Genomic DNA, 24,929 nt, shown 5'->3' on the forward strand with positions numbered 1-24,929 from the left:
AAATGATGGGTTGGTTTTTAATGAGTGTAGGTTTAGGTGGCAGGGTAATTTTTTCCTTTTCCCTTTTGCCATTTTTGTATTACAAAGTATAATGGATTTATGGGTCAATATCATTAAAAGTGTTATTTTTTGTCCTCAAGATAAATCATTCAAAATTGTATATGAACAATATACACTGGATCAAATTTCAAAAGGATCCTTATGTGTGTATGCCTTCATGATAATAGAAGCATAATGACATAGACTTCAAACTATTTCAGTGGAAGGAGGCAATTTTTCAATGTCCCAAGTGCTGCTCAATCAACTTCAACGAGAATAATTAGGAATAAAATTATACATAAAAAAAAAAATCACATTTTTACAATTTTCTTCATTAAATGTTATCTTTTTATGTTACATGCTGCACTTTTTATAAGAATATTGACTATTTTCTGTACGTCCTCAAAGTTGTTGTTCACCCTGTTACATTGTGGTTACTGGCACTTTAAGAAATATATATTTTCTACAATGACATCACAAACAGGAAATTATGTCACTTCCTTGGCGGGAAAACAACTGTAGTGAACCATGTGAGTATCTAGATTTCATACAATTACATTTTCATCATTATACTGTATGTTGGTGATGTGATGTGGGAAAGCATAACATGTTCACCCTGTTAAGCAAATTAAGCAAAAATACAAAAGACGTTAATCGAATTTCAAAATTTCAAAATATATTTGTCAGACAATGCTAATTCATTTTCAAGTGGCAGCCATTATCCTGGCTTCATCACGATAACTTGGAGCATAGTTGCTAGTTTTAGCTCAAAATGTCCACCCTGTTATTGTCCACCCTGTTATCCATGTACACGTAACAGGGTGGACATGCACTCAACAGGGTGGACAAATGGATATCTTGCAGTAATGTATTGCAAAATATGTGTTTTTGTTCATAAATTGTGTTAAATAATTATAGTATATATAGCATGTATAGTATTTTAAGAATAAATAAATATCAATTGAATTGGGTCTTTCTGAAGGAATGGCACCTCCTCTTAGTGCAGCTGAAAGACAGCGGCAATACAGAGAACGACGTAATGCTGACCAGAAGAAAGGAGAGAGTATCTAGAGAAAGAGAGGGAGAAATGGAGGAAAGATAGAGACAGGGAAGAAGAAGGCAATAGCTGAACTTAGTGACAGAGTGCAGAAATTGAGAGATTCAATTGAGAGCCAGGGCCAAGTCTATTGCGTTGCTGCAGTCTGCAGAGGTAACCCTCCTTCCTCCCCATACACACATACATACATATTACTTGTATTGTAGCTGGTTGAGTATTGAAATGTATACGGTGTTTGTTACTCTTTATATCTTATCATATGCTATCTCTTCTCACCTCAGATTCCTGCCTTAGATGGCATTAAAGATGAAGATTAATCAGGTTATCAGTGTCTCACCAGGCCAGATAAAATACAGGGACATTACTTGTCTGCGCAAGAAGGATAGTGGCATGTTGGACTGTCCTTGCTTTCAGCTCAAAGAGGCAACACTGGGTGACCCTGCAGCATCTAACCAGCTCTCTAACCATCTCATGACAGGGCTGACACCACATGGCGACCAGGCACCATTGAACTTAATCACATTGGGGAGTGGTGTGTTGTCAATTATGACCATGAAGGATACCCTGGCATCATCATGGATGTAGAGGAACATAACATTAAGGTGAAGTACATGCACCGGAATGGGATCAACAAATTCCAAAGGAAGATATTTGTTGGTACTCTGATGGACAGATAATTTGTCTGATGCCAGAGCCACAGGAAAAATCCACCTGGAAGTATGTGGAAGAGCAATTGGGGTGAAAGGGGGGAGAGATGGAAAGAGGGGGAGCGAGAGAGGGGGAGAGGAAGAGAGGGACAGGAATGTGTTTTAATGCTAATTCCAATGATTTTGTACCGGCAATGTATTTTTGTGTTGTTGTTTTTCACAATGTAACTAAATAGCAGTTTCAATGTTGTTACTACATATATTACTATGTATATGTCTATTCAGTGTTCAGTATTCAGTGTTCAGGGTTTAATTTATGTTATGTTCCGTTATAGCTGTCCACCCTGTTATCTTGGCATCTTTTTCAAATTAATTCAGTTACATTGTCAAATATCCAGAATTTGTGTCATGTATTTTAAAGAGTAAGACACGACAAACACCACACAATTATAAACTTGGATAAAATATAATTAATACCTGTCTCAATTAGAAAGATAATGTGCAAATTAGATGACGTTCTCCATAAAAACCACACATTGTATACAAAATCAGATATTTCTTTATAATTTGACCATAACAAATGGACAGGGTTGACAAGAGGACACAATAGCTTTATGAAAATGTAAATATTATTAAAATAGTCCAATCAAAGTAATTAAAGACAGTTAAGTGCATGTCCGTAACAGGGTGGACATATCATATGGCTGATTCACTGAAAATGTGTTTAGAATGATCAATCTCTAAGTGCTGGAGCTTGGCCAACATGTTTTTCTACAAGTGTAACATTTCCTTTTTATAGTAAAACATAAAAGGAATACAAATTCTGAAATAAACATTTAAAATGTTGCGTGGTCCAAATGCTACTGTTTTGTGATATTGACCCTTATGCACCAGTCCAGTTGGTGGCGGTAATGCAATGTTAATATTGGATGCCAACCGCCGTTAAACACCGCAGAAGAAGGAGACCAAGCTTGTGAGACCTATTTTACAAGTTCATAAAGTGTGCTTTTCGAGGGTGTAACATTTTTTTTAAATGAATGCCAGCACATGCTGCTGATTATAGCAAGACGTAGCTACTGTTTTGGTTCTGGCTTGCTACTAGCTATGTAAGCTCATACAAGCCAAGCTAGTTAGCGCATATGCTTATCCAACTGTGAGGATTACATTTTGTGTATGATTTGGATAGCTAGCTAGCTATATCATTTAGCATGCTCACCATAGCTGTCAGCCTTATTTGTCACTGTTAGTTCTCTCCACGCAACACCTCCAAAATGAGACTGGTGATCCTGGAAGACTATGACCTGGCCAGTGAATGGGCAGCCAAATACATCCGCAACAGAATCATCCAGTTCAAGCCCAGTGCCGACAGATACTTCACCTTGGGATTACCCACAGGTAAACTTTGGTTGATTTACAGATAAAAGAAGTGTATCTAGTAACTACTGTAAATTGCCAGGTACTAAATGTTAGTTTGTATGTCATATTGCAGGTATGTAGCTAAGTATAATCTATGTCCCTCTCTTTTAGGAAGTACTCCTTTTGGGTGTTACAAAAAGTTGATAAGAGTATCACAAGAATGAGGACCTCTCTTTGAAATATGTGAAGACCTTCAACATGGACGAGTATGTGGGTGAGTTTGAGTTTATAGGTACAAATTACACTCCCAACCGCAGATATAGAACCAGATGTTCTTAACCCAAGCCAAAACCTTAGTAACAATGAAGGGTAAATTATTAAGCTGACCCTGTATGTTGTTGGGGTGTAATAGAAATAAGGATGTAGAATCAGTGGTGTAACCTTGCAGAAAGAAATCTGCCCAGTCAGCTCATTTAGGACCTGAGGAAGTGGGAGGTGGCTCTGGCCACTCCTGGGAATTTAGTTGACCCAGCTAGATTTCAATAGCAGAATGATGAAACCAGCATTTGTTTTTAAAAGCAATAATGCTCATCAAACTAACTACAAAATAAGCAAGTTATGAGTCCTTCCTCATCTAGCTAATTTGTAAGGTGCAGGCAATTCAGTGGAAACATTATCCACCCTGCCCACTAATTAATCTTCTTGAATATGCCTTTTTTAGTTCCTTTCGATAGGGAATTATTAGGAAATGTTGTGCTATAACCTGTCTGTCTTATCAAAGTGTATTTGTCGTATGTACAGGACACAGTACAAGGAAATGCTTACTTGCAAGCTATCCTCTCAAACAGTGCAACAGCTTTAACAAGTATTCAATAACAAATAAGTAAGAAAATAACACTCAGTATAATGTTTTAAAATCACTTATTCACCACAGGCTTGCCCTTGGCCCACCCAGAGAGCTATCACTCCTACATGTGGAATAACTTCTTCAAGCATATTGACCCAGAAAATGCCCATATCCTGGACGGCAATGTCACTGACCTAGAAGCAGAGTGAGGCCTTTGAGAAGAAGATTGCCCAGGCTGGGGAAATCAACCTGTTTGTGGGAGGTCAGTTTTTATACTTACATACATGCTTGTGACGTAAATCAGTTTTAATGTTTTAACACCTCGTATACAGCATAAACATTCTAAGTCGACCCACAGTGTGTTTGATTACATTTGGGACCAACGTCTCAAGGGCTACCTGTCCTTTATGTTAATGCAACTGGCCCCTGGTCATTTATCAATTTGTCAATGGTCTGTGTTTATTAAAGGAGCCCAAGAGCTTAACTAAGTGAGTAATTCTCTCTCTCTCTGTGTTGTACTCAAGGAATCAGACCGGACGGTCACATTGCTTTCAATGAGCCAGTCTCGTCTCCAGGACCCGAGTGAAGACCCTGGTGAAGGACACCATTGTAGACAATGCCTGTTTCTTTGGCAACAACCTGTCAAAGGTCCCCACCATGGCCTTGACCGTGGGTGTGGGGACAGTCATGGATGCTCGAGAGATAAAGAAGAGGTCTTAACATTATATTTCCTTTAGCCATTTGTCTATCATCTATTTTCACAACACAGATATTGTTACATTGTCGACACAAAATAACTTAATTCAACTAGTAGTAGTTTTCTTTAGAAATTATGACTTGCAATTGTAGAGAGGTAGTGTTGAATGATTTTTTTTATGTTTCCTTGATAATGATATTGAATTGATGTTTGTTTCAGGTCATGATTCTTATCACAGGAGCCCATAAAGCCTTTGCCCTGTACAAATCCATAGAGGAGGGTGTTAACCACATGTGGACCGTCTCGGCCTTCCAGCAACACCCGCACACCATCTTTGTGTGTGACGAGGATGCCACACTGGAGCGCAGAGTCAAAACGGTCAAGTACTTCAAAGGTGAGCATGAGATAGGATGGGGTTTAGGATTACTATAAAGGAAATTGGTTACAACAAATGGTGGTGCACTTCATTTGATACTGGACAGTTGGTAAGTATTACCCACTTAACATGTTTCCCATGAATTGTTAATTTCCTTCCAGGTTTGATGCATGTTCACAACCGACTGGTGGACCAAGTACTCAGCATAAATGACCAATAATGGAGAATGGAGCCAAGTCAGAATTCCAGACCTCCAAATTGTGAATGGACCTAGAGTTGTTGGTAGGCTACAGTCATCAAAACAAAGTGCCAGGGAGATTGTCAGCACTTTAGTTGAAGGGCTATGGTTTGTCTACCATAACAACTACCCAAGCAGTAAAGTACATGAGACTTGCTGGCATTCATAACCCTTTATTCCATAGACATTAACTGTAATTGGCTGTTTTTCAGCGTGTTTACATTCAATTAGAGTACTATGAAGGCTAACTTTAAATGCCCCCTCAACTGATATGTTAAAGATGCCATGAATTCGCATACACCACTGTTACCGATATATTAGGAGGTCAGACTCTTTGCCGTATTAGTCTCAAACATTTGTTGGGTTACAGCAGTGTCAAGGGAATTTGTTCATCACATTCTAGCATCCAACCACTCAGCTACAACTCAAGGATTCGTCTTCACACTATAACACTTCTCGACTCATCTGCTTTCTTCCATCAGACGGGATGGAGGAAAGCAAAATGCTTAGACCAGCTCAGATGAAAAAAGGAGTTGTGTTATCAAGTAAAGCCACTGGGTTATAGAGACTTGTCACTTTGAGCCATTTAGACAGCATATGCTTCAATTGGCATTTAACAGGGAAAAATACAACACTCTCTTTTCACTGACATTCTATGTCACTTGTAGCTTTGAACATTCCATAGATTTGTTAACATAGCAGTCAGTTATACTTGCCCAGTCGCCACCGCATTGATCTACATTTCATTATACTGTATTTTGTTTTCCTATCCGGAATGTCATTCTTGGTCATATTCAACGTGAAGTGTTTGATGTCATGGCATCATGTTGATTTTTCAAACATCTTCAGTTGTTTCTTTGACTTTTTCCTCTTTTGTGGTTTGGTAGAACAGTATGTTTTCATTTTATTGTAAGTACATTTAGTAAGTTACTAAGTCAATTTTAGAAATAGATTTTGCACATACTCTACTGTATCTCTCATCAATTGTTTAGTTTTATTGTGGCAGTAAAGATGATTCTTGTTAAATGTCATTTGTTTTTCAAAGTTGTATACTCAGGAGTCAGATTGAGGGGGTATTTCCTGCCACTTTGTCTAGGGGCAGTGTATAGTCTAGTACAAATACTGGCAAATACTGTAGTTTAACTTCAAGCCATGATATACGAGAATGAAGGAAACACTATGAGTATACATTTCTAGTCCCACTGTTGTACACAAGGTGTCACACTCTGCTGAGATACAAAATCAGAGAAATCAGTATGAATTGATGAGGAATAGTATACCTTTTCCCCCCACCATCTGAACTGTATGTACTGTACTGGTTCAGATATTTTCACATTGTCATTCACAGCATGTTTCCAGAAACTGTAGTGGACACGTAATCAGGCAAAAACACTATGGCTTTGTTTGGTAGACATTTTCTATAGCTTTTCTTCACTTTGAAAGTGTGGAGTAGGTTGTGTGTAGATCTCTTTCTTTTTAGATGATGCTGTCTTTCTACACAGCTGTATAGTGGTCTGCATTAGTTCTAGCCAAGTGATTCTTATTTCCAAGGCGTCTGCTTGCAAAACAAAACGCTTCATCCATGGTGTTGTTTGAATCTTAGAAACCTTCCCCCTCTAGCATAATTTAACCAGATTCTCTCCCTCTGCCAACACTTTCAAAACTGTAAAGCTACCAAACAGATTCCAAGCCCAGGTTGATATTTCCAGTGTTCTGATTCAGACAGAATCATTAACATTGCTATGGCTGATCTGATCGAATCTGGCCCTACGCAAAACACTCGTTTAAATAAATAAATATGCAAATCAAAATCATAGTCTGCATTAAAGTTGTAAACTAGCTCTGTGGTAACTTTCACTTATGTAATTCTTGATGTTAATACAACACGATGTATGTAAATACAAAGTAATTGCTTTATTGTTATGCAGAGCGGCTTAATTACTCAGCCCGCCAAATGACGAGGGAGTCAACCTCCTCTGCTCTTTGTTCGTCTGTTAATGGATTTATCTGACAATTTGTTCTGCTTGATGTTAATGGCTTTTCCCTCGGCATGTAAAATTGAGGCACTGTTAACCAAAACCCCCAGAGAATTGATCATAGATAAGCCTTAACTTTATTTAGGAGAGGGTATGGGTTTTAACACAGGGAATTGGAAGAACCAACCCCAAATCAGTTTTGAAGGGCTACAAATTACTCCACCAAGTCCATGACCAAAGGGAGGATCACCTGAACCAATGCCCACCTGACAGACCTTCTCATTACCCCTCATATGTTTGGCTGTGCGGAGTGGCTCTTTGCACCGAATATCCTGTGATACCCCATGTTCTAACACCCGTTTGGGCTCAAGGTCTCTGCTTTGGCTGTAAATGGAAATAAACAGCCACTAATGGAGAGGAGAAATTGCTTGTCAGTCGCTAACCGCCGCTCTCAGTACAGCGAGGGAGCATGCTAAGCTACCCAACGTGGGAAGAATAGCAATGAAAGCACCAATCAATACAATCCAAAGACAAACAGTGACACATTTGCAATGTGTGACAGCTTGTCAGTAGCATGTGGACCTTTAGTCAGTCCAAATGACTGAACACCATTCAGTGTATGGGACTTGCTAGTTTTTCCGTCTAATCGGCCGACATGCGATTCAGTGCAAAATTCAGTGTTTCCTCTTGATGAACATTGACTTTGATACTTGAACGCAGCCCACACAGCTTACCTCGCTTACTGGCCATCTCAAAGGTCAAATAGGGGGTGCTTATATTTGTCCTGTTTCACTGCGTGTACAAGTGGGAAACCTGTGCGAGTGTGAGGTGTGTAATGAAAATGTTTTTTGCATATCCCACCTCCCCCTGAAACACATTCGGCGAGTGGGGTCACAGCCAAGGATCAGCCATGATTGATGGCAACCCTGGAGCAATTAGGGTTAAGTGCCATGCTCAAGGGCACATTGACAGATTTTTCACCTTGTCGGTTTCTAACTATTCACTTTGTCTTGATTCGACCTAACAACCTTTGGTTACTGGCCCAACACTCAAACCGCTATTCTACCTGCTGCCGTATCTGAAAGGTTTCCAACACGTCTAGACTAGTCGGCTTCAGTGCTGTGTGGGAAGAGCAGCCTTATCCATTTCTTAAGGTTCAACGCAGCTCACACCCACCATAGAAATATTCATGCATTATCTTTGTACATAAATAAAATGCAAATCCCTGAGGTAACCGTGTGTGTGTGTGTGCATGTTTATGTGTATTGGTTTATATCACCCTGTGTGGGTAGGCAAATGTATTGGATGTGCACTGGTTAAAAGAACCACAACAAAGAATAGGGCAATCCTCCTGTCTGGCTGTGGTGAATGAAGGCTCTGATTGCTCCAATGATGAAGGACGACACTGACCGTATCTGGCATTGCAATAACAGTCCTCTGACCCACACTCTCCCCACTGCTACTCCAACACCACAATGAATACCTACTCCCAGGTAGATCTTTGAAGCTCCAGACCCCAATAAAAATAAAAAGACAGATCCACACTCAATGATTTGAAGTATTCAATTTAAAAAAAACATTTATCCTATCTCTAGTAGAAGATGAATGTTTCACCCCTCTCAACCTTCATCGGTGTTGAGCAACATATTTCTGCAAAATGCCATTTCAATAATTAGAGCTAGGTGGTTATTGATTTAAATGACGCTGACTGGTGGTGTGAAAAGAAAAGCAAGAACTAGAAAATAAAAACATTTGGGGGTTACCAAGGTTATTGCGGTAAGTAGGAAGCCGAGAGTCAGTTTGATTTCCCTCTTAAGAACTAACTGCAACATGAGGTCTTTAAATATCTTCACAACTTTTTTTCCTCTCAAACCACCCAGCTACTATAGTGACAATAAGGGACAGCAAACTTGTATCTGTTCTTAAAAGTTCACATTCTTTGTGCATCTAGGCTTCCAGATCCTTTCATCTAACTGGTTACCAGGGTAACACAGGCTCAATAACGCTCCTATGTGGGTAGGAGAGAAACATCTCTCACTGTCAGAAGTATTAGAGGTAAGAAAACAACAGCCATGGAGACAGATTTAGAAATATGTGGGATGGGAGAGCTCCTATGCATTTATCTGGGTGAGATTAAAGCAGCAGATAAAGCTGCTGAAACTAATTTCATACAGGTTGTAAGCTTTTTTTAAATTGATTTGCTCTCTGTGAATTGAATTTTGATGAAATCATTGGAATGGAAGAAGAATGGAAAAAACGTACATCTGTTTGCGTTCAACAAAGGCCCAATTAACTTCAACTACCTACCCTTATCAACTTCAACTACCTACCCTTATCAACTTCAACTACCTACCCTTATCAACTTCAGCTACCTACCCTTATCAACTTCAACTCCCTACCCTTATCAACTTCAGCTACCTACCCTTATCAATTTCAACTACCTACCCTTATCAACTTCAGCTACCTACCCTTATCAACTTCAACTACCTACCCTTATCAACTTCAGCTACCTACCCGTATCAACTTCAACTACCTACCCTTATCAACTTCAACTACCTACCCTTATCAACTTCAACTACCTACCCTTATCAACTTCAACTACCTACCCTTATCAACTTCAGCTACCTACCCGTATCAACTTCAGCTACCTACCCTTATCAACTTCAACTACCTACCCTTATCAACTTCAACTACCTACCCTTATCAACTTCAGCTACCTACCCTTATCAACTTCAAATACCTACCCTTATCAACTTCAACTACCTACCCTTATCAACTTCAGCTACCTACCCTTATCAACTTCAACTACCTACCCTTATCAACTTCAACTACCTACCCTTATCAACTTCAGCTACCTACCCTTATCAACTTCAGCTACCTACCCTTATCAACTTCAACTACCTACCCTTATCAACTTCAGCTACCTACCCTTATCAACTTCAGCTACCTACCCTTATCAACTTCAACTACCTACCCTTATCAACTTCAACTACCTACCCTTATCAACTTCAGCTACCTACCCTTATCAACTTCAGCTACCTACCCTTATCAACTTCAACTACCTACCCTTATCAACTTCAACTATCTACCCTTATCAACTTCAACTACCTACCCTTATCAACTTCAACTACCTACCCTTATCAACTTCAGCTACCTACCCTTATCAACTTCAGCTACCTACCCTTATCAACTTCAGCTACCTACCCTTATCAACTTCAGCTACCTACCCTTATCAACTTCAACTACTTGTTGAATCGATCCAGCCATTTTGGCAGGTTAAGGCCACGGTATTCTCCTGCCTAGTGGCTCCTTTCATAGACACAGTTCACTCTTGACTGGATCTTCATTTTAGATTACCACCTATGTAAGCGATTGAAAATAGTTTCCATAGTAACATGCCTCATCTTAAAATAGTGCCACAGGAATACACATGTAGCTATAATAACTGATGTCCTTCTGTGCATTGGGTATTAGTTATCATTCTCAATGTTGTGTAGCATCATATAACAATGCAAGACGTTGCATAGCATCTCATTGCATTATGTCACATCGTAGGCTAGCTTTGTTGCGGATCACATCACTTGACATCACAACCTATTATGTTATTTCTCAACTCTGGCCCTGTGGACCCACAAATTGGGTGCACATTTTTGTTCTGCCCCTGTACTACTTCTGTTAATCAAGGGCTTAATGATTAGTTGATTAGCTGCATAAGGACAAGGAATTCATTTGTTTAGAGACAACTATCCACGGTGGAATAGTATTGTTCACAATAAAGTGCTGCATAAAATATTCTGTCTCACATGAATGTACTTTTTTAAGAGGCTAGCACCCATTCAGCATTCAAGTGACACACTGATTCTAAGGGGTACTCAAAAATCTGTGAATATTTTAAATGCTAACAGGGGAGCCTCAATAATGTTTTAATGTTGATGTAGTGTCCTTATTTACTTTGGGAGTTCCTAGCAGCCCTGTAATTCGACCCCTCCAGTGATATGTATTATTTTCAAATTTGAACAAATCCACTGAGTAGTTACTGAGGTAGCTAGCATTTTCATTCAACATTGTTATTATCGTTCTCTGGGTTAATTTTCTCTCATCGCCAGAGGCTCAGGGATGTAACCAATGTCATAACCACTTCTGTGGCATCTCATATCCACCAAATATAGAAGATGTACATATTTGAGATAAAGACTTGCTTCACTGAGTCATTTGAAATCCACGGAAACGGCCTCTTCTTCTTTGAATTTGGGGGGCGGCTACCAAAGAAGCAGCTACCCTCCCCCCACCCCCACCCCCCCATATACAAAGAAATTGACAGAGATTGCAAAGTGTGTCTTTATTCGGCTGCTATATGATGCTGTAGCCGTTCTGACTGAAAGTACTCCAGTCTGACCCTGACGCTCCTTTCCCTAACACTCACAGCACCGGTGCATCTCAGCGTATGATTAGAATTCCCTTCGGAAATGAGGTCGGACAACCCTTTGGCGGAGTGTGGGCACTGTCGTCATGGAAACTACCAGTCTTGCCAGTGTGATGAGCCCCAGACAATGTTGTCTCACACTCCATGGCCGTGTGCATCAGCCGTCATGGCAGTAGATACCTTAAGTCTCCATACCCTAGTTCAAAACTCCAAAAGTTTAATGTAGGCAAAACATTTTATTTTACTAAAATCATTCCACTCTTGATTCAAATGGAACCACTGTTTAGCGTGTTGATTGGCTTGCTTTAGAACAATGCAGAGCAACTGCCAGCCTGCAGCCTTTTCTCTCACTTTTAGAAACCAGAGACAGGGCTAGTTTGCTTTGCCAGTCAGCCGTTTAGGCAGTGTGACAATTGCTTTCAATTTGATGTCGGCATTTGAACTCAGCCTTGTAAGCCTTGTTGTAATCTGATAGCCCAATTAAATTGGGAATTGGGAGGTGGGGGAGCCCTCTTTTTTGGTGACAGTTCAAAAGCTAGTTTGTTGCTATTAAAATATAGGTTGTGAAAGGCCTAATTGATATTTTAATTAATTCGCCCAGTAGGCTAGTGCAATTTTGGTTTACTTGAATGTATTGGTATGAAAATAAACACAACTGAACAACCTGCTATTTAGAGCACTTCCCCAAAATACATTTACATTCCTGTTTTTGGTTTCAAAGAGAGTAACACGTGTAGGCTATAACAAGTGTGCATTGTCATGCAGTGACAGAATGAGCATTGAGATAATGCAAATAATTGATGATTACTTAGTTGGGCTAACTTTTTCAAACTTCTTGTTGGAGGCCTATTTCATCATCATCCTTTGTCTGCATCCCTAATTCCTACCTGTAGCCTACCTGCCTCTGGTATAATGCATTTCCACCTCTCACTCAGTCTTGTCCATCTTCCTGAATTAAAATGAGATATTCTAACAGATCCATCTTGCTGGCAAAATATAATTAAATATTTCTAAGTTATTTAGCTATAGTGTGGCTGTAGGGCTGTTTCTTAATATAATGAGCATCCAGATGGCCCGGGAAAAATGTGTGCGAGCTGGCTACTATAGTGTCTGCAATATCAATATTTTCCACAAGTAAATTAGTCCATTTATGATGAGGATGAGTAGTGGTTGACATTGTACATGCCATTCCACAGACCTTTAAACCTAATATTGCGGTAATAATTCATGGCTGGGGCCATTTTTTTTTTCTTCCTGTTATCCAAATATAATTTTAGAATTGTTTAATTGTGTAGAAATGCAGTAAATGAGCTTGGAGGGGAGGTTTAGCTGAACTGATGTAATTAAAACGTATGCTAGGTATGGGGAAGAATCACATGGGGGAAATGGGCACTGTTAGTAAAAGTAAATAAATAAAACAAATATTACTTTTTGGTGATAATTACTACACTGCTTTAAATCTGTTAAATATATTTTTAGGGTCTGTATATGATCGAAAGTTATGCGTCATCGTTTCTGTGTCAGGTATGCGTAGATTCTTACTCAACACCCGCTGCACTTGTGCCTTGCCAGCCTCTCTTGTCTGCTTCCATGGAAACAAAGGAAGTAGTTTGAAATGAGTAACATGAATAGAGCAGTGGGCATGACAGGTACTGATAACAAACAAGAGCATAATCACAAGCATAATTCATATTTCCCAAGACAATGACAGACGAGTGACTGTAATTAAATGTAATTTATGAGTTATGATCCTGTCATCCCGACTACTTCTGGTCTCAGAACAAAGTTTTTCCTAAGAAACTGAACAAGGAATTGCCTCTTCAAATGGCCACTGTGAATGCAGCTGGAGTTGAATTCCAGCTATAGCCTCAAGACAGTCTCACATCAACATTGTACAGTTGAAGTCGGAAATTTACATGCACCTTAGCCAAGCACATTTAAGCCAAGTATTTCACAATTCCTGACATTTAATCCTAGCAAAAGTTCTCCGTCTTAGGTCAGTTTGGACCACCATTTTATTTTAAGAATGTGACATGTCAGAATAATAGTAGAGAGAATGATTTATTTCAGCTTTTATTTCTTTCATCACATTCCCAGTGGGTCAGAAGTTTACATACACTCAATTAGTATTTGGTAGCATTGCCTTTAAATTGTTTTACTGGGGTCACACGTTTCGGGGAGCCTTCCACAAGCTTCCCACAATGAGTTGGGTGAATTTTGGCCCATTCCTCCTGACAGAGCTGGTGTAACTGAGTCAGGTGTGTAGGCCACCTTGCTTGCACACACTTTTTCTGTTCTGCCCACAAATGTTCTTTGGGATTGAGGTCAGGGCTTTGTGATGGCCACTCCAATACCTTGACTTTGTTGTCCTTAAGCCATTTTGCCACAACTTTGGAAGTATGCTTGGGGTCATTGTCCATTTGGGAGACCCATTTGCGACCAAGCTTTAACTTCCTGGCTGTCTTGAGATGTTGCTTCAATATATCCACATCATTTTCCTGCCTCATGAAGCCATCTATTTTGTGAAGTGCACCAGTCCCTCCTGCAGCAAAGCACCCCCACAACATGATGCTGCCACCCCCGTGCTTCACGGTTGGGATGGTGTTCTTCGGCTTGCAAGCATCCCCATTTTTCCTCCAAACATAACGATGGTCAATATGGCCAAACAGTTGTATTTTTGTTTCATCAGACCAGAGGACATTTCTCCAAAAAGTACAATCTTTGTCCCCATATGCAGTTGCAAACCGTAGTCAGTTTTTTAATGGCGGTTTTGGAGCAGTGGCTTCTTCCTTGCTAAGCGGCCTTTCAGGTTATGTTGATATAGGACTCGTTTTACTGTGGATATAGATACTTTTGTACCTGTTTCCTCCAGCATCTTCACAAGGTCCTTTGCTGTTGTCCTGGGATTGATTTGCACTTTTCACACCAAAGCACATTCATCTCTAGGAGACAGAACGCGTCTCCTTCCTGAGCGGTATGAAGGCTGAGTGGTCCCATGGTGTTTATACTTGCATAGTATTGTTTGTACAGTTGAACGTGGTACCTTCAGGCATTTAGAAATTGCTCCCAAGGATGTACCAGACTTGTGGAGGTCTACAATTTCTTTTCTGAGGTCTTGGCTGATTTCTTTTCATTTTCCCATGATGTCAAGCAAAGAGGCACTGAGTTTGAAGGTAGGCCTTGAAATGCATCCACAGGTACACCTCCAATTGACTCAAATGATGTCAATTAGCCTATCAGAAGCTTCTAAAGCCATGACATCATTTTCTGGAATTTTCCAAGCTGTTTAAAGGCACAGTCAACTTAGTGTATGTACACTTCTGACCTACTGGAATTGTGATACAGTGAATTATAAGTGAAATAATCTGTCTGTAAACAATTGAGCCTGTAATCGAACCCACAAATGCTGATGCTCCAGATACTCAACTAGTCTAAAGAAGGCCAGTTTTATTGTTTCTTTAATCAACACAACAGTTTTCAGTTGTGCTGACATAATTGCAAAAAGGTTTTCTAATGATCAATTAGCCTTTTAAAATGATAAACGTGGATTAGCTAACACAACGTGCCATTGGAAGACAAGCCTGTGTCACGACTTCCGCCGAAGTCGGCTCCTCTCCTTGTTCGGGCCGCTCCATTTTTCATATATCCATTTGTCTTGTCTTGTTCCATGTACACCTGGTTTTCATTACCCCAATCAATGTACTTGTATTTAACCCTCTGTTTCCCATCATGTTTTGTGTGTAATTGTTTCATGTTATTGTGGTGTTATATTACGCTCTTTACTTTTGTTATGTTCCGTGTTTTGAGCGCGTTTGATTTATGTAGTGCTCTCGTTTTTCGGAACTAAAATAAAAGTGCGCCTGTTAACATGACTCTACTCTCCTGCACCTGACTTCGCCTCTAATACACCCGCTGACAGAGTGATGGTTGCTGATAATGGGCCTCTGTACGCTTATATAGATATTCCATAAAACATCTGCCGTTTCCGGCTACAATAGTCATTTACAACATTAACAATGTCAACACTGTATTTCTGATCAATTTGATGTTGTTTTAATGGACAAAAAATTTGCTTTTCTTTCAAAAACAAGGACATTTCTAAGTGACCCCAAACTTTTGAATGGTAGTGTATATATATTGTTTTTTAAATGTCAAGACACGTGCAATAGGTCCTTTTTGACAGTACAGCAACCGCTAAGGGGAGTGAAACTGTATGGGTTGGTTTTAGACCATCCTCATCTTGGTATGCCACCCTATTTCAATGGTACCTGTCACCTAGGCTATACAGGCCAATGTCCCCATCACTACCCTTGGTAGTAGAAGAAGCAAAAGCAACAGACTGGTAATCATAGCAGTATCAGTAGTACTGGCAGAATCCCTACCTTCTGTCGGCATACAGTAAAACCGGAGAAGGCCTTTTCTCTGCATTAAGTCTGCATAATCCTGACAAAAACAGTTTCCCAAAGGATCTGTCTCTCACCCCACATTCATTGGGAGGGAAGGGATCATTGTAAAAGGTTATTCATGACACCAAGGCCCAAGTGCCACGGCTTCCGTTACGTTGTGACTGAAAGGGGAGTGCTGCACATTGTTATTTAAATAATGAACGCATACGGCCTGCCACATCAATAAGTCATGCGCCAGACGTTTCGGAAGGAGGACGAGTGGGATTAGATTTTTCTCTCTAGCCACAGAAAGGCATTATAATAATTGATCATTGTTATTACAGATGAGTTGTACTCCAGGCAAAAAGTTTATTTTTATTTTCAGCTTCTAATAAATTCAGTTTATATTGTCTTATTGCCCACATTACATCCACTGACTGAGAAGCTTTGTGTTCATATTGCATTGCACCATGGGGGGTCAAAACTAAGCAGCCAGGCTTAATTCAGACTGTGGTGTGGACTCTCAAGGCCTCAATCTCACCCACACCATACATTATGATGCCACTATTTGACTAATGAGGGCTGGTTCTGGATGAGACGCCTGGCCATTCTTCTCATTAATGTTCTGTATTCTGTCCAACGTTCTCAGGTTTTTATAAGCACCCTCACCACTGCACAACACAAACAAATAGTGTTGCAGTACTAGCCTGCTATGTTTGTGAAGCTTTGTTATAGCTGTAGTTACATACGTACAGTATGTGGCTAACAGCAGTGACAAGTGGCCCTACACTACTGCTCCTCACATGTATTTTCCTTCACTGTGTGTATTTGTTACCCTATGTGTGAGTTTGTATGTGTGAGTGAGTGTTAATGTATGACTGCTGAAATAGACAAAAGGCAACCGCTTGTCTGCTCGTGCTGCAATTGTGCTTTTGCAACACCTTTTGCCCTCAGAACAGCCTCAATTCATTGGGGCATGGACTCTACAGTTATTTTTTTTTTTTATAAATAAATACAAGGTGTCGAAAGTGTTCCACAGGGATGCTGGCTCATGTTGACTCCAATGCTTCCCACAGTTGTGCCAAGTTGGCTGGATGTTCTTTGGGTGGTGGAACATTCTTGATACACACAGGAAACTGTCGAGCATGAAAGTTTCAGTTCTTGAAACACTCAAATCAGTGCACCTGGCACCTAATATAAATCTGTTGTCTTGCCCATTCACCCTCTGAATGACACACAATCCATGTCGCAATTGTCTGAAGGCTTAAAAATCCTTATTTGACCTGTCTCCTCCCCTTCATCTACACTGATTGAAGTGGATTTCAGGTGACATCAATAAGGGGAATCTGGAGGCGAAAGAAACCACACCTGTTTAGGCGAGGTTCTGGCTGGCGGAGTAGAAAAATTGAAGGCCAGCCGCACACTCTAGGAGCTCAGATGCAATCATTTAATAACCTAATATCCAATGTTTCCACAGACAAGCTGTCTTCATCAGGGTATATATAAGGGATCATAGCTTTCACATGGAAAGAGTAGGTGTTTCTAATGTTTTATACACTCAGTGTATATCAAGGTTTTTCAGAAAAAGACAGCCTGGCTCAAATTAACAGAGAACCTCATCAAGAAATAGAGCCGAGATTAGGCTATTATTTATTAAAGTTGATAGATTCCGAATGTTTTCACGAAAGGCCCCGTATCGTTCTTTAGCCTTGTGTGTAGAGGAGAAGCCATGCGAGCAGAGCATTCAAGGTACCATGGAAAAGCAGCATTGAGTTGGAATAGACCTCAGGACGATTGGACTTTTTCACACACTTGGGTGCATCCATTGGTCAAGAAGCAAGATTTTGCTAACTTTAAAGATTACACAATTAACGCTCCAAATGTTATTGGAATTTTATTTAAATTGAAAGTGACAGTATACTGTTCTGGTCTCACTTCGCTTTGTCAGTGTTCTTGAAGAAAATTGTTTTTGAAGTTTAGTTTTAACTTCCGTTATTAATATAACGTCACTGACAATATATGATGTCAATTTAGATTTGAGAGGGACCATGTTTTTTTTCTCCAGTTTAAATTGGGCATTCTTTTCAACATTAAACTTTGAAGTGTTAAGCTGGTGATAACATCCACTAAATAGATAGAATAGCTAGGGACAATTTCATAATATCTGATTTGATCAATTATGTCCAAAAGCCTAAGTAGGCCAGAGAGGTATCTTGTGTGACAAATACAGAGGAGTTAACTTTTAGAATGAAAATGTTGCGGAATGATGCAACATATTCAAAATAAACACAGAGCTTATTAGAGCTGGGTTTCATCTTTAATTACAGTGCAAGGCTGAGGACACACCATCAACCACAGCCCCCTTGGGCGGAAATAATGTGGGGGTCAGCCTGATCTCCCCCATCAAACACGCTATTTCAGCATTTCAGCATGGCAGACCATTGAACATTCAAGCACTCAAAAGCCACACAGTCTTGCATGCTCCCAAATGAGAATACATTTTATGTAATTCAAGTTTTTTTAATGACAAATCAAACATTGGATTAAACATAAACGCAACCTTGAAGGTGAGAACTCTTCAGTGGAGTTTCCCTGCAGTGTTCTTGTTGACAAAGTGTAGAGTTTTTATCTGTGGTTCTGTTGCTACCCTGTCGGCATATGTGTCTCTTTTCACATCTGTCACATTAAGAGACCACTGACTGATTTCTCCTGGGAGAAAAACAACAACAAACAGTGTCAGACTCCGTTGTTTACCAGTGGGGCTATCATATGACAGCGTTAGAGCATGGATGTCCAAATGTACTCATCTGAATTAACAAACTTTGCAAAACGATTTGTTTGAGTTGTTGTTTTTGTTTTAAAAATGTTTCCCAGTCTTTAGGCGAGCAGATGGCTTCATTCCTGAGTTAAATCAGCCAGCTATAGTTTCCGCCTGGATTGGCCAGTCCAGAACACATGATGCTGAGACTGATTAGGCACCTTGACAGACAAGCAGTGATATCAATGTAGTCGCAGCAACACTGATATTGTAACTGGAGGACAAACATCCCTGGGGCCTAAAGGATCATGCTATGTACAGTACCTCAGCTAGAAAAGATGCCAGTCTGTGCTGTGATGATTCAAGACAGAATTGAGTAATGTGCAGGATTAGTAACTGGAAAACAGTCAGCGTGAAGAGAAACAGGGGGTTGTTGTCCTGCATGTTCCTTCACATTTCCAACAGTGGGGACTTTCTTTTTCTTCTCTGTTGCCAAGGAAACTGGGGGAGGTTGTTCTGTCAGACTTGACATCACATGAGGGCCAGCAGCTCAGGGCATACAGGCCAAGAGTTTCTCATTATCCAGAGGTGTGTGCTTGAATTTCTGGATGTGCTTTTTGGCCTGGAACACTCAGGGACATTGAAAGGACAGCGCAGACAAAAGTAAACAAGAATGTAAACATTTGTTTGAATCAGACACCCAATGTTTGTTGAATGCTTTTTAGGGCAGACACTGTCTTTGCTCTGCAAAAAGAAACGGATTTTGCATCTCCTCACTTTTGTTATGTCTGCGGTTTTGAAAAATTCTGTATATCGTGGTGCTATCACAAAAACTGGAATATAGAAATAATTTTTTAAAGATTAAAGAGACACCACATACATTTCCAGATGAGGAATCAGCCCTTATAATTAGTCAGTCTGTCATTGGAAGAGGTATCATCACACTGTTCTATTGTTTCACAGTTACATACATGGTTAACACAGCATACAAGCCTCAAAACTATGTCAGTTAACAAGGATAATGTTGACAGGCTTTCCCCTCTAAAAAAATCCTTGTTTTGATGATGTGAAAGCAGCATTTTAATCTCCAGTGCTAGCCTCGCCTCATTCTCTGTGTGAGTTTAGAGCCAGTAACTGCAGGGTGGATGGCAGTTGTCTCCCCCTGCAGCCCAGGCTTCCTGCCGTGAAGGCCTGGAGAACCAACACATGGCAGCTCATCTCAATGACAAACAGGAGCCTCGGCCCGTTGGCCTCTTCAAAGCCTTTCACAACCTGGACATTTTGCATTTCAACTTTGTTAGGTCTAGCCTGTCTAAGTATAGATGCCTTTGTTAACACTTATGGAGACAGAACTAAATTATAATACTTGACGGATCAGAATACATTGATCAAAGAACCCGTTTATCTGTTTCTGAACTGTCTGAGGGATGGTCAATCATTTACATTTAAAAATATGCCTGGCTGAGTGAATGGTATCGTAAGATAGTTGCTAAGCGACGCTAGTCAATTTCAATGACAGTGTCATCCTGAAGCGTCTCTCTGACAGCATAATGAAATGGCTTCATACTTTCTCCTGAGACTGTATTTACATCATTTGGAACAGGATACACAACCACACTGTAGCATGATAATACATTTCCACTCAGTTATTATTTATGTGTACAAATAAGCCCCTTTCAGTTAGATTTAGGGGGAAAACAAACAGATTTCCCCTTGATAAATTGAAACAGAAGTTTATTCAAGAGCTCCTGTGATATAAGGGCGCTTGCACACTGCCCAGACTTTGGCCAACAAATGCCAAACAACTTCAACGTCTGATTGTTGTGCTATACTTCTCTGTGTTAGTTGGCTTTTGTAGGCGAACGTTTTGTCCGATTCAATATGCTCAGTAGGCATTTGTTGGAGTAAAAAATCTGCCCAACAGATCATGATTTAGTGTGCCCCATTTCCACAACAACTTGGTTTGTGTGGAGAAACAAACCATCAGCAACTTGTTGGGTAGTGCGTCTACCTTTACAACATGCTAAAAGAAGACAGTCAAGCCATGCTAAAACGCATTGAGATGAGGGATTATAAGTGGTTGTAATTGCAGTCAAAAATCAAATGTCCAATGCCACTCAAGACAATGATAATCACCCTCATCATCATTATCTTTATTATGGTAAAAGAGCAGGTCTCCAGCTTTTAAACCTAGACTGGCTAGATGGCTTAGACGCGAAGCTCTTTATGTCTATTGCTGTCGTTAGTAAAGTTGAATCTGTAGATGAATCAATCCCCTCTCAAAACCTGGGAGAACACTCAAGCTTCAGACTCACATATCTGTAGAGAACAAACACATTGTCATGAGAGTAAAGTGCGAGCCAAGCAGAGCAGGCATGGCCAACAGCAGCTATAGGGCCGAGGCCCCGATACTGCTCGGTTGTCACTAGTTGCCACAAAGTGAAAATTGTAAGGTTAGTGTAAGGCATACGGTTAGCAGCCAGTATGCTTAACGTTAGGGGTAGGTTCAAATCAGATTTTAAGAAAATAAATTGTAGAAATAGGCCGTTTAATTGTGAATTTGTGGCTGTGGTAACTAGTGACGACCCTGCTGCTCTGAACCTATCTAGCCTGAACAGAAAAATTAAGAAATATCAGAATGAGCAGAGTCCAGATATAGTTTATATACTGTATAATGGTGTCTATAGACAGTATGGACAGTATATTGTATGAATAGAAAGGTGTGTGCAGTAGTAGTTACATAGGATGAGCCATGACTAGAATACAGTATATACATATAAAGTGGTAAAACAGTATGTAAACATTATTCAAATGACCAGTGTTCAATGACTCTATGTACGTACATAGGGCAGCAGTCTCTACGGTGCAGGGTAGACAGCTAGTAACAGTGACAAAGGTTCAAGGCAGGGTATTGGGCAGAGGCCGGCTGGTGGTTTGATGCACCTGTACTGTCTCCGCCTTCTAGATGGTAGCGGGGTGAACAGGCCGTGGCTCAATTACACAGTGTGTGAAAAGTTTTCCAATCATTTCTGTCCCAAGAATGCTGAATGTTCCTGACACAAATACACATTTTGCTGGCTTTTCAAAAGCACACTTATTTGCTGTGTTGCAGGGTCGTTTTGTCCTCAAAACAATGACATGTAATTTTTCCATCTTGCTGTGGATGTGAGGACAGCATCTAAATCCTTTCACTTTCACAGCACCACTGTCTGTCTCTCTTTCACTTCTCTTTTCATTTCATTCCATCTATGCCATTTCTTTTATATATTTATTGGGCTTTTACTTTAAACAGTTGTTTACAGTGTGGTCGAAAACAAACAACAATGTCATGTAATTTAAGTTGATCATGACTTGTGCACTTCATTTATTTTTTGTATTTTTTTGTTGGGCGACAAACTAGCCTGTTTCATTTGTATAATGCGTTGTGTTCTGTTATTTCACTTCATTTCAACTAACTTGAGCTGTTTTGATTGCTTGTGATGGCAGATTTGTTACGCTTATGACAGCATATTTTATGCTATATGGCATCGGGTTCAAATAGTGTTACCCTATGAGCACTATGTTACAATTACCCCTAGTCCAGGTTGACAATGAAGGCACACTCAGCACAAATGGAATTGTTATTGATGATGCATGCAGCCAATCAAACACCCTCTCTATCTCTCTGTCTCTCTCTCTCGCACACACACACACGGACACACACACACACACACACACACACACACACACACACACACACACACACACACACACACACACACACACACACACACACACACACACACACACACACACAGAGAAAAACACATTTTAAGTTAAAATCCACTTTTTTAACATTATACTCTTTCATTTCTTGGGTCAAATTATTAATCCTGGGTCATTATCCATAGTCACAAACCCTTTCAGGGGAGTGGTGTTGACAGTTTGGTCTTAGGGGAAATGAAGTTGGTCTCCTTTCAGACTGAACACTGATCCACAGATGGTCCATGAAAAACCTCCAGGTCTCTATGAACGAGTACATTCAGAATACTCTAGTTTGTATAATATGTTACGTTTCTTATGGTATGTATTAATTGGTGGATGTCCATCATCCATTTCGTATGATATATTATGAATTGCAAATTTTACGATATGACACAAATTGCAATTCGTACAATATGTTGTGAATTTGCACAATGTATGATATGTGTTGAATTCCAATTTGTTGTAGTGAACATTATCTAGGTGGCTAGGTGGCTAACGCTAATGTTAGCTAGGTGGCTAATGTTCGCTAGGCTAGGTTTTAGGGCTAGGGTTTAAGGTTAGGTTTAAGGTTAGGGTTAAGGTTAAGATTAGGAGTTTGGTTAAATGGTTAATATTAGGATTAGGGAAAGGGTTATTTTAAATGCTAAGTAGTTGCAAAGTAGCTAAAAAGTCGTAAGTAAGTAGTTGCTAACTTTGGGTTGCTAGACGTTCGCGTCAGATCTTTGCAATGTTACGAAGATGGAAAAATAATGCTCTTTAAATATTTTTTAGATGTCCGTCAAAGGAGATCGTAACGCAGAGATCTTTCACAATTTTATTTGAGCCGACTGTACTACCACCAAAATCTATTGTCTGATCCGGCAGCAGATCCCTTTGTTTCTTGGGACCTTGAACTAGCATCTTTGTTTTGTTTGAGCTTAAAAGTAAAACATTTGCTGCCATCCACTTCCTTAGGTCTGAAACACAGGCTTCCAGGGTAGGCAATTTTGGAGCTTCACCATGTTTCATCGAAATGTACAGCTGTGTGTTGTGTGCTTAGCAGTGAAAGTTGACATTGTGTTTCTGAAAGATATCACCAAGAGGTAGCATATACACTGAGTGTACAAAACATTAAAAACACCTGCTCTTTCCATGACATAGACTGACCAGGTGAATCCAGGTGAAAGCTATGATCCCTTATTGATGTCACTTGTTAAAGCCACTTCAATTAGTGTAGATGAGGGGGAGGAGACAGGGTATCCCTTTACTGCAGTCAATGACCAAAATCTCCCTCGTTTGCTTCATGGGTGGAATATTATTGTAACGGCTTTCCTCTTCCTCTTCATCAGAAGAGGAGGAGCAGGGATTGAACCAAAATGCAGCGGAGTTTGTCGACATGATTTATTAAAGAAAAAACACAAACTCGACTAATACACTAACAAAACAAATAAACGGTGTAGACAGACCTAGACGACGAACTTACATAAAACATGAAGAACGCACGAATAGAGAAAATAGGCTACACAAAATGAACGATGAACAAACAAACCGAAAACAGTCCCGTGTGGCGCAACTACATACACAAACACAGGAGACAACCACCCACCACGAACACAGTGAAAACACCTACCTAAATATGACTCTTAATTAGAGGAACGCCAAACACCTGCCTCTAATTAGAGCCATACCAGGCAACCCATAAACCAACATAGAAACAGAAAACATAGAATGCCCACCCAAACTCACGTCCTGACCAACTAACACATAAAACAAACTAACAGAAATAGGTCAGGAACGTGACATAACCCCCCCCATAAGGTGCGAACTCCGGGCGCACCAGCACAAAGTCTAGGGGAGGGTCTGGGTGGGCATCTGACCACGGTGGTGGCTCAGGCTCCGGGCGAGGTCCCCACCCCACCATAGTCAATCCCAGCTTCCATCTCCCCCTATGAATGTCCACCCTCATCTTACCCCCACAAAATCCTCTTGGTAACATCAACAACAGGGGCAGCACCGGGACAGAGGGATAGATCAAGACAGAGGGATAGCTCAAGACAGAGGGATAGATCAGGATATAGAGGTAGCTCAGGATAGAGAGGGAGATCAGGATAGAGGGGCAACTCCGGACTGAAAGGCAGCTCCGGACAGAGAGACAGCTCTGGACTGAGGGGCAGTTCTGGGTAAATAGCCACTCCGGGCTAAGGGACAGCTCATGACTGGCTAACGGCTCTGGACGCTCATGGCTGGCTGACGGCTCTCGACGCTCATGGCTGGCTGACGGCTCTCGACGCTCATGGCTGGCTGACGGCTCTCGACGCTCATGGCTGGCTGACGGCTCTCGACGCTCATGGCTGGCTGACGGCTCTCGACGCTCATGGCTCGCTGACGGCTCTCGATGCTCATGGCT

General features: G+C 40.5%; 1 pseudogene; it reads left to right on the top strand.

Moving 5' to 3' along the window:
* The first annotated feature begins 2,685 nt into the window (after positions 1-2,685).
* Positions 2,686-8,467, top strand: LOC129813016 (glucosamine-6-phosphate isomerase 2-like; annotated as a pseudogene).
* The last annotated feature ends 16,462 nt before the right edge of the window (positions 8,468-24,929 follow it).

This window comes from Salvelinus fontinalis, chromosome 16, assembly GCF_029448725.1.
Source record: "Salvelinus fontinalis isolate EN_2023a chromosome 16, ASM2944872v1, whole genome shotgun sequence".
NCBI classification, from domain to species: Eukaryota; Metazoa; Chordata; class Actinopteri; order Salmoniformes; family Salmonidae; genus Salvelinus; species Salvelinus fontinalis.